Below are 8,337 nucleotides of genomic sequence, written 5' to 3' on the forward strand. Positions count from 1 at the left end.
GCAGGTAAAACTGTCTGCCAAAACAGTGATGTCTTTCTTCATTGAACACAAACATTTCCATAATCACACTTAGAGAATATGTCACTTAACAGTGAGGTAAATGAAAGAAAGAAAATCTGATGCAATCAAATGCACGGAAACTGTAAAATAGAGTTATATACAACCTTTTCTGAAAAATGTGGTTGTTATGTACAAAATTGAGACATATTGGCTTGGCAAGTTCATTTCCACTATGACCTCAAACTATCCATATGGTCTCACCTCCTGTTACTCTACTGTTTGTCTAACAAACCTGGCCAATATACACTCTGAAATTCTCTGAACAGATTTCTCAGAAAACTATCATCAAAATACATAGAAAATCCAAATTGTCTAGAATTACATGGTAAAATGTGATTAAAGTCTATCATGAGTACAAGGTTCTCCTGTTCATGGCCTGGTAAGGAACAGACATGAAAATTCTGAACGTTAATAGGATACTCTCTATCTTTCTATGACATTGGATGTATTTTATTTGCATTATAATATAATAATTTTGTGCTAGATCAGAAAGTTTTAGAAGACAAAACTTTAAGAATATTTTTTATTCATGGAGGAGCTTTTGAAAAGTCTTTGTAATTCAGTCTAATTGAAATTTTGATTTATGTTTACTTACTTGTTTACATTAATACTCCTTCCTGTTTGAGTGAAGGGATTGAAGAAGTTGAGATGTAAATGTTTAAATGGGACCATGTGTGACATGTGGCAGAGTTCTTTCACTTTGCCCATGAAAAACACAGTGACAATTACAGGAAAACATTGCTCTTTCTACATCACAAAACTCCTCACTTTAGCTAAAGTCTAGTACTATAAGTGGAAGTCTATGTGCTAGCACAAGAGGAAGCCTGTGACTAAGACTTGACCAATTGGGGCTTCTGTACCTTAATAGTTGCTGTAAGTCATGTGATTTATAACAATGCAGACACACCCAAATGCAAGTTTTTGCTTTGGTAATGGGGAACAAGTTGTTTTACTATAGCATTGTCTGACATGATGAAACTTTCTTGAAATTTTCATGGGAGCTTTTATCAGACCATTTATAGTACAGTAAGTAAAAGAAATCAGAAATTTAAAAAAAATTAGACCCAATCCCAATAATCCTGTGTGAGCTTCTAGATTAAGCTATTCCTGAGTATGCAATGTTTGAACTCATCACCAATCAAGGTTTATTATTATTGACTAGGCCAGTTTTAATTCATCAATCATTTGTATCAGTAGCAATCAAAAGTGTTTTTTATAATATTTAAAATATTTAAAATTCATTTCCAAGTCAGTTTATCTAACATTTACTTTATACTGTAAAGATGTTCTGTTATATAAACAGCTAAATATAAATTATTTTAAAATATGTATCTGTAAAATAATGTTGTTAGTATTTCTTTAGTATATGAGAATATTAAATTGAAAATATAGCACAGTTATAGTTTACTTGCTATGAAGAAAGTACATGTTTATTCAAGAATGGAAGCATTTATATGGAAATGTATACAGACTTGGAGAATCTCAGAAATGGATCCGTCCTATGAGAAACTTCCACTCATTCTCAGGTAGCACCACTGGGTAAAATATTCTGTATGGAAATATCTCTCTTCAACTGTTTGTGTGGCATCAAATCTCTTTACTTGGGACTGGAATCCTCAGTGTTAAATGTATGCTGATAGAACTTATTGAAAATGTATTGGAATGTGGAAGGGAGACTTGGTAAGGAAATAGAGGCTTTATAGCTTTCTCTAACAATTGTAAAATGTTTGTGTTAGGTTCCTTACATTTTAGAACATGGGATGAGGAATCCTTGAAGGTGATGAGGAAGAATTGGAAGAAAGAGGAGTTGGTCCTGCTAAGGACCAGAACTGTTGGACTGTAATTTAGGGACAGTTTATGCTGACTGTAACAGAACATTACAAGGAAGAATATCAAGAAAAGATTTTCTTCTTTTGCAATTTTGCTGAACTTTAGACGCCAAGCAGGAAAGTGTACTATTTTTTTTGATAAGTTCACTTTAAAATGACTTTCCAAATAGAGCTGTTAGCATTCTTTATTTTCACCAAAAACCTGTCTCTTATTTACATAATTAAAATGTGCAAAGTTGTAGTAATTTGTAAGCAACAACTTTTAAGATTTGGTTTGTTTCTTTACAAATGATACATCATCCTTTCTAATAGATGAGTAAAATTCCACTGTAGATGTACACCACATTTTCTGGATCCATTCATTCATTGAGGGGCATTGGGGCTGATTACATAATTTGGCTATGGTGAATAGTCCTGTACTGAACTTGGTTTTGCAAATGGCCTTACTGTATCCTACTTTATAATCTTTTTGATAAATGCCCAAGAGTGGAACTATTGAATCATAATGCAGTTCCATGTTTCATTTTGGGGGGAACCTCCATACTGCTTTTTAGAGTAGTTGACCAAGTTTACATTCCCACCAACAGTATATTAAGGGTTCCTTTTGTCAGTACAGTTGCCAGAATCTGCTATTATTTGTTTTCTTGACTATCATAACTCTCCAAATTTGTTCAAAATTGGCTCCATCATGGGTAATAAAATCCATTTAATTGGATAGATATAGCTCGTAATTTCCTCTTTATGACTCCAGTATTTCATAGCACTTCATATCTGACTTCACTCCTAATGTAATTATACAAAGTATATTTTTGTAGACATAAGAGAAAGGAAATATAATTTAACAAAATATATACTATCTTCACATATGAAATATATATAATAAGGGTTTTATATGTATATATAAGACCATAATATATTTCTTAAAATAATTTCGGTAATGTTATATCAACTTTGCAGAAAATCAAGATCTTTTCATTTTCTGGGAATTAGAATATGATTGATCAAGAATTAAAACTAAGATATTTCCAAAACAAAAGGATTGGTATGAATAACCAAGAAAATATATGCCGCTTGTTTTCAAAAATGATTTTAAAATGATAGCAGTGTATCTATTATCATTTCCACTTAGTTGCATTTCCTAAATACATTTTAAACATTTAACTTAACCTTATTTTATAAATTCTCAGTCAAATATTTATATTTTTAATACAACTGCTTATCTTAAAAAACTGTTTTTAAAATAATTTTGTTACTAATAAACAATTTTTCCCAGGATAGATACCAATATTGGTGGTTATTCTTGCTGATGTATAAGTATTCTGTATGCTTATTCATAAGATGCTCTTCTATAGCACAATGAAATCAAGTAATAACATCAACTCAAAGTATCTGAATTATGCAGCTTCTGTAGATGCAAAAGTTCAGAAGCTCAGTATTGAAGACAAATTCAAATAGTGCCTTGTATTGTGAGGAAATGTAACAAAGTGAAATTCTAATCAGAATATCAGAACAAATCTATATTACCAGGGTCTTCTCCTTCTGACAATAAAAAAGGATTGTATGTCAAGTCTTAATCTCTATTTTTTCATAATCATTTTAATAGTCAACACATAGATAGCTTCACTATTGACAACTGAAGGGATCTTAAAGCAGAGTGTTAGTATGCTTAATAATTTCCTACTAAACTTGCCCAGTCAAAAAACCTGTATGTGTCTTTCAATAGAAGCCAATAAAAGAAAGGACAATTGTTGCCACTTATCAACTCTGTAACCATTTTTTAATAACACAAAAAGAATCATTGCTGTGAAGGCTATTGCTTCTCTTGTCCAAAATCACAATAAAAATATTATTAGGGATGAGTGAATCATATCTTAGGTATTTATTAAAATTCTTTCAAAAGACTACACTCAGATTTAAGTATTTGTCCTGATATTAGCAATATGGCTATTTCTGCATGTATGTGACACCATACAAAGTCTTTCTATCAAAGCAAAACTAGATCAGTATGAAAGAAAAGTTTTGTTCAGCTTCTTATTAATGTATCATTTTTATACTGATGTTTCTTATCTTAAAATGCCTCAACTAAGGGAATTGTTCAATTATCTTAAGGAAGAAAAATATATCTCTAAGTTGTATCTCTTCCCAAAAATAAACTTCAATGAGGTCAGCTGAGACTTTTTTAAAAAATGTTTATTTATAAAAATATAAAATAGTCCTCAATTTATCCCATGTTACAAAAAATTGAAGAACGAATAGTTGTCATATTAGAGAAATTCTTTTATATTTTAAAATATTCTTACATTTTAGTGGTTCCTCTAAAAAGTCTAAAGGCTTTTAATGCCTTTAGAATAGATATCTTTCACAGTGAATTCAAGATGAAATTTCTTATCATTAGGAAATGTCCTTTTCCTGCTCATTATCTGATTCTTGAGTACTGCATATTTTTACAAATTATTCAGTCAAAATGAATAGTCTCAATTTTTCTAGTAGTTATTTTTAAAAGCATTTTTAAACCAAAATGCACTTATTTTGTCTTCAATATTTTAGACTTAAATCTTAGTAGGTTACCCTAATAGAGTATTTTGGTAAAAGAGTTCAGACTTTGAAAGTGGTATGAAAAAAAATCCTTTTCTACAACAATGGACATAGCTAACATTTTAATCTCAGGTAAAACTATCACATTTTAGAAATATTTGGTTACTGTAGTACACATCTGCAAATCCAAGCTTCATGTACAATATAAAGTTACAATTTACTTACCTTTTCTCGGGGATGATTTGTTACTGAAACTGTCATCAGCTCCTGTTAATAATTCTTTCAACAAAACGGAAAACAGTAAAGTCACATGTCATAAGAGTAGGCCTGTGTTGGCTGCTGTGTAATTTCAATACTGGAGGAAAGAAAAGAGGTGGGGGTAGGACTGAGCACAACTTTTATAAAACCACTTCCTGGGTAGATGCAGTTAACCACATACATTGCATCGTTGCTCAATTTGAAGAAATTGCCTCGCACAGTCAATAATACGGTTGCTTTGCATTGTGATTGTCAATTTTTAAACATCCCACCTTGTAATAGATTTTGTTAATTTCAGTTTAATGGAAAAATATGTGTAAGAAATTTAGCAAGGAAAGGAACAGACTGTTAGGTATGGAGAAAACTTCCTCTTTCTCTGTCTTCTAGCAAGAACTTAAAAACAAAGTGTGCACTCTCTGAGATTAACTTGAGCATCACAAGCTATCAGAAGATTCTACATATTAACTGGGAAAGCCAAGAAGCCATCTTTGACCCACAAGTGCGCGCTTTCTTCTCGTTCATGGATGGACACCCAAAGAGCTGCCCTTGTGAGCACGTTCATGGGGCCTTTGGGCAGGTTGCATCAGAATTTCAGACACACCTTAGAGCAGTGCAGCCATCTGAGTGTCTTCGGAGGAAACAAGGATGCTGTGGGGAAACAGACAGTGGCACAAACTGTGACTGTGGTTCTCATATTAGTGTGCTCTCTGAAAGTTTCCTAAGCAGTTCTGAAATATGCTTAGGAGCTTTTCCTTAAAGAGTATTATCATTTTTCTGATCTGACTTAAAACGAGAAATAAAATATATCAAGAAAACATCATTTTGCCCATGGTTTCCCTTATTTGCAATAACAAGTATATGTCTGGGACAAGCAGAAAAGGTCAGATAAGATGATGTTAAGCGAAATGAGCCCCAAGATAAGGACACAGTGGTTTTTTCTTCCTTGCCATTTTTTAAAACATATTTATAAGATACCATGTGATTTTCTTGTTGCTTTGTATGTCCCTCCCCCATGCTATAACCCCTGTTTTTATTGTATTTGATGTTGGTATAATTTGGGGAGGGGAAGGGAAAAAACAAATTGTTTAAATAGGGATACAGATTGACCTATTGAAATAATGAGATGTACAAGAAGCTATGTCAAAAAACGAACTTTACAATTTAGGCGGGAGTGGGGCGGGGTTGGGGGTGGGGCGTGGGCGGTGGGGGTGTAGCTGAGGAGGTGGGAGGGAAGGGATGGTAGGGGAAAAACAAAGGAGGAGGCAGGCAACACTGCTGGATAAGGAATGTACTTATTACCTTGCTCATGTAACTATAACCCCTCTGTACAGTATTTTGACAATAAAAACTAAATAAAAAAATAAAAAGAGTATCCTTTTGACATGCTACTTGGGCCTTCACAAGTTAAAAGTTGGCCACTCCAAAATAAATTTGTAATTTCTTGGCAATAGCTATGGTGTATGTATCTTCAACAAGCTATGAAGTTCAGGAAATAAGATACTGACTTTTCAGGTATGGCTGGTTTTATGGGATTCATAGAATATTCACAAAAAAGAATCCTTCCTTTCCAAATATCTGTGAAATATCCATTGTTAAACAAAACCATCCAGAAATCTATGCAATAAAGCTTGAGAGTGTGGTATGGCCAACACACAGAGAAGCTTTGAAAATAAACTTTGGGTATATAGCCCGATTTGAGGATGATTAAATCCTTACCAGTTATTCTAATATCTTTAGGACCTTCCATTCATTCATTCATTCATTACAGGAGGAGCTTATAAAGAGGTTTATTTGTGGGGCCATCTTCCTCAAGGGAGAGGGAGAAATATGGCATCTGCCCCTAGCCCGGTGGAAGCTTGTAACACTGAGGCTAGTGATGGGAAGTACTGTGCATGAGCAGCTAGGAGTGACCGTCTATCCTGGATGGAGTTCTAGGGCAGGGTGGAATTCAAGTCTAGGTAGGACTACAAGCTGCCCTAGGAAATTTAGTGGGAGGAGCTGAGGACCTGACAAGGACAGAAGGCTAGAATAATAATAACTAGGGGTACCAGGCGGGAGTATGAGTGGAGGTAGTTTCTTCTGGAGCTACTTCCTGCTGTAAAGGGGCAAAGTAGTTAGGAGTCCGTAATTTGTCTTTCGACTAGGGACCATCCAAGAAATATTTGCTTACCTGTTTGATAGGTAAATAGGACCCTCCTTTTAAAGATGGTAGTTGGCTATTGAATCTACTATAAGCTTTCATCCTGGATGAGCCTTCCTAGGTATTTTCCTAAGTGTTCTTTTTGGCCACTATGAAAGGAACTGATAACAGCAGTGAGAAAGTCAGAATTCAGGACTTCATTTACACATTGCCACTTAGGGAACTCTGTACAAGTCACTTAAATGTACACATTGAAAACATGAATCTCAGGGAGAACAGTTAAGTAGATTTGAATAGTTTGAGTATCATGAAAAACTGTGGACATGTCTACTTAGATGATCTGGGATATGTTCATGCCTTCTAAAAAGCATCAGAAAAATGTGGAATATCTTCCTTGCTTTAAGCCTTCATACATTCGAGTCAGACTCAGAAATCTAAAATAAAGGCATGTTTCTTTTAGAACATTACTCATGACCAATATTAAATTTATATAAATGTGCATTTTCTCCCTGTGGGGTGAGAGGTGAGTCACTTAGGCAGTGATATGTCTTGGGTCTGATCTCTAGAAGCTTATATTCTTACTAAGATTAAGGCCATAGGTTAGGGCTTTAACAGTCATGGATGCCTATGTTCATTCTTTCTAGTATCAAGTACTTACTGAAAGCTTGAGCAAGTCAAGTATTCATACAAAACACTTATCCTTACAACTACTCAGCAGGCTAGCCAAGATCATTCCCATCTTTTTATTTTTATTTTTTCACTTGGGAAAGCTGAGGTTAATTCATTTGTCAAAGTAGTAAAGAGTCAAGTAAGAGTCGAATCCAAAGACTCTGACCTCAGAGCCATATAACAAATTACAGTGCTATCAATTTACCACTTGCTGAATGAATCTAGTAAATAGAGCTAAGGAAAAATTTCACCTGGTGAAAATGTTACTTCTTCATCATGAGACTAATAAATTACCAGACAGAAGTCATTCTTTAGGCTATATCAATGCCTCAAAAAGTTCTGTAATCAAATATAAGTCAAATAAAATACATTAATGTCTGGATGAACATAAATATACCATGTTCATAGATAGAGAATAGTAGCTATTCATCCATCTTCCAAAATTAGTCTACAAATCAATATAATAAAAATGCCAATCTTACTGGATTTTTGAAGAATTAATCACTCTCTGTCAGTATTTTGTATAGTAGAGTAAATCTCCAAAATATCTAAGTATATCTTAAAGAGCTAAAGCTGTCTACTTGTGCTATTATATATTAACATAGATCAAAAACACACAATTAAAGCTATTTTAATGTGTTAAGGCTTAAAAGCAACATATAATGACTATATTTATTTGAAAAATTGATATGATACAAAGATAGCATTATAAGGTAAATAAGAAAATGAACCAATTTTTAAATAGATGCTGTTAGCAAGACACATACACAGAGTTTTAATCTGGAGCCACCTACTAGTTTGAGGCATTTGTTACATGCTAGACATGTAGTAAGCTTTTGCTGAACA

At 33.6% G+C, this 8,337-nt stretch overlaps 1 protein-coding gene across 1 annotated transcript in view; it reads right to left on the bottom strand.

The window, feature by feature from the left end:
- The window catches only part of Arhgap15 (Rho GTPase activating protein 15), a 644,233-nt gene extending 639,470 nt beyond the window's left edge, over positions 1-4,763 (bottom strand). The window contains exon 1 of the mRNA XM_070023631.1: positions 4,650-4,763. The gene's annotated coding sequence lies outside the window, so the exon portion shown is untranslated. The remainder of the gene's footprint in view (positions 1-4,649) is intronic.
- Between the last annotated feature and the right edge of the window lie 3,574 nt (positions 4,764-8,337).

This window comes from Dipodomys merriami, unplaced genomic scaffold (genome assembly GCF_024711535.1).
Source record: "Dipodomys merriami isolate MVZ:Mamm:240054 unplaced genomic scaffold, mDipMer1.0.p SCAF_1, whole genome shotgun sequence".
Classification (NCBI taxonomy): Eukaryota; Metazoa; Chordata; class Mammalia; order Rodentia; family Heteromyidae; genus Dipodomys; species Dipodomys merriami.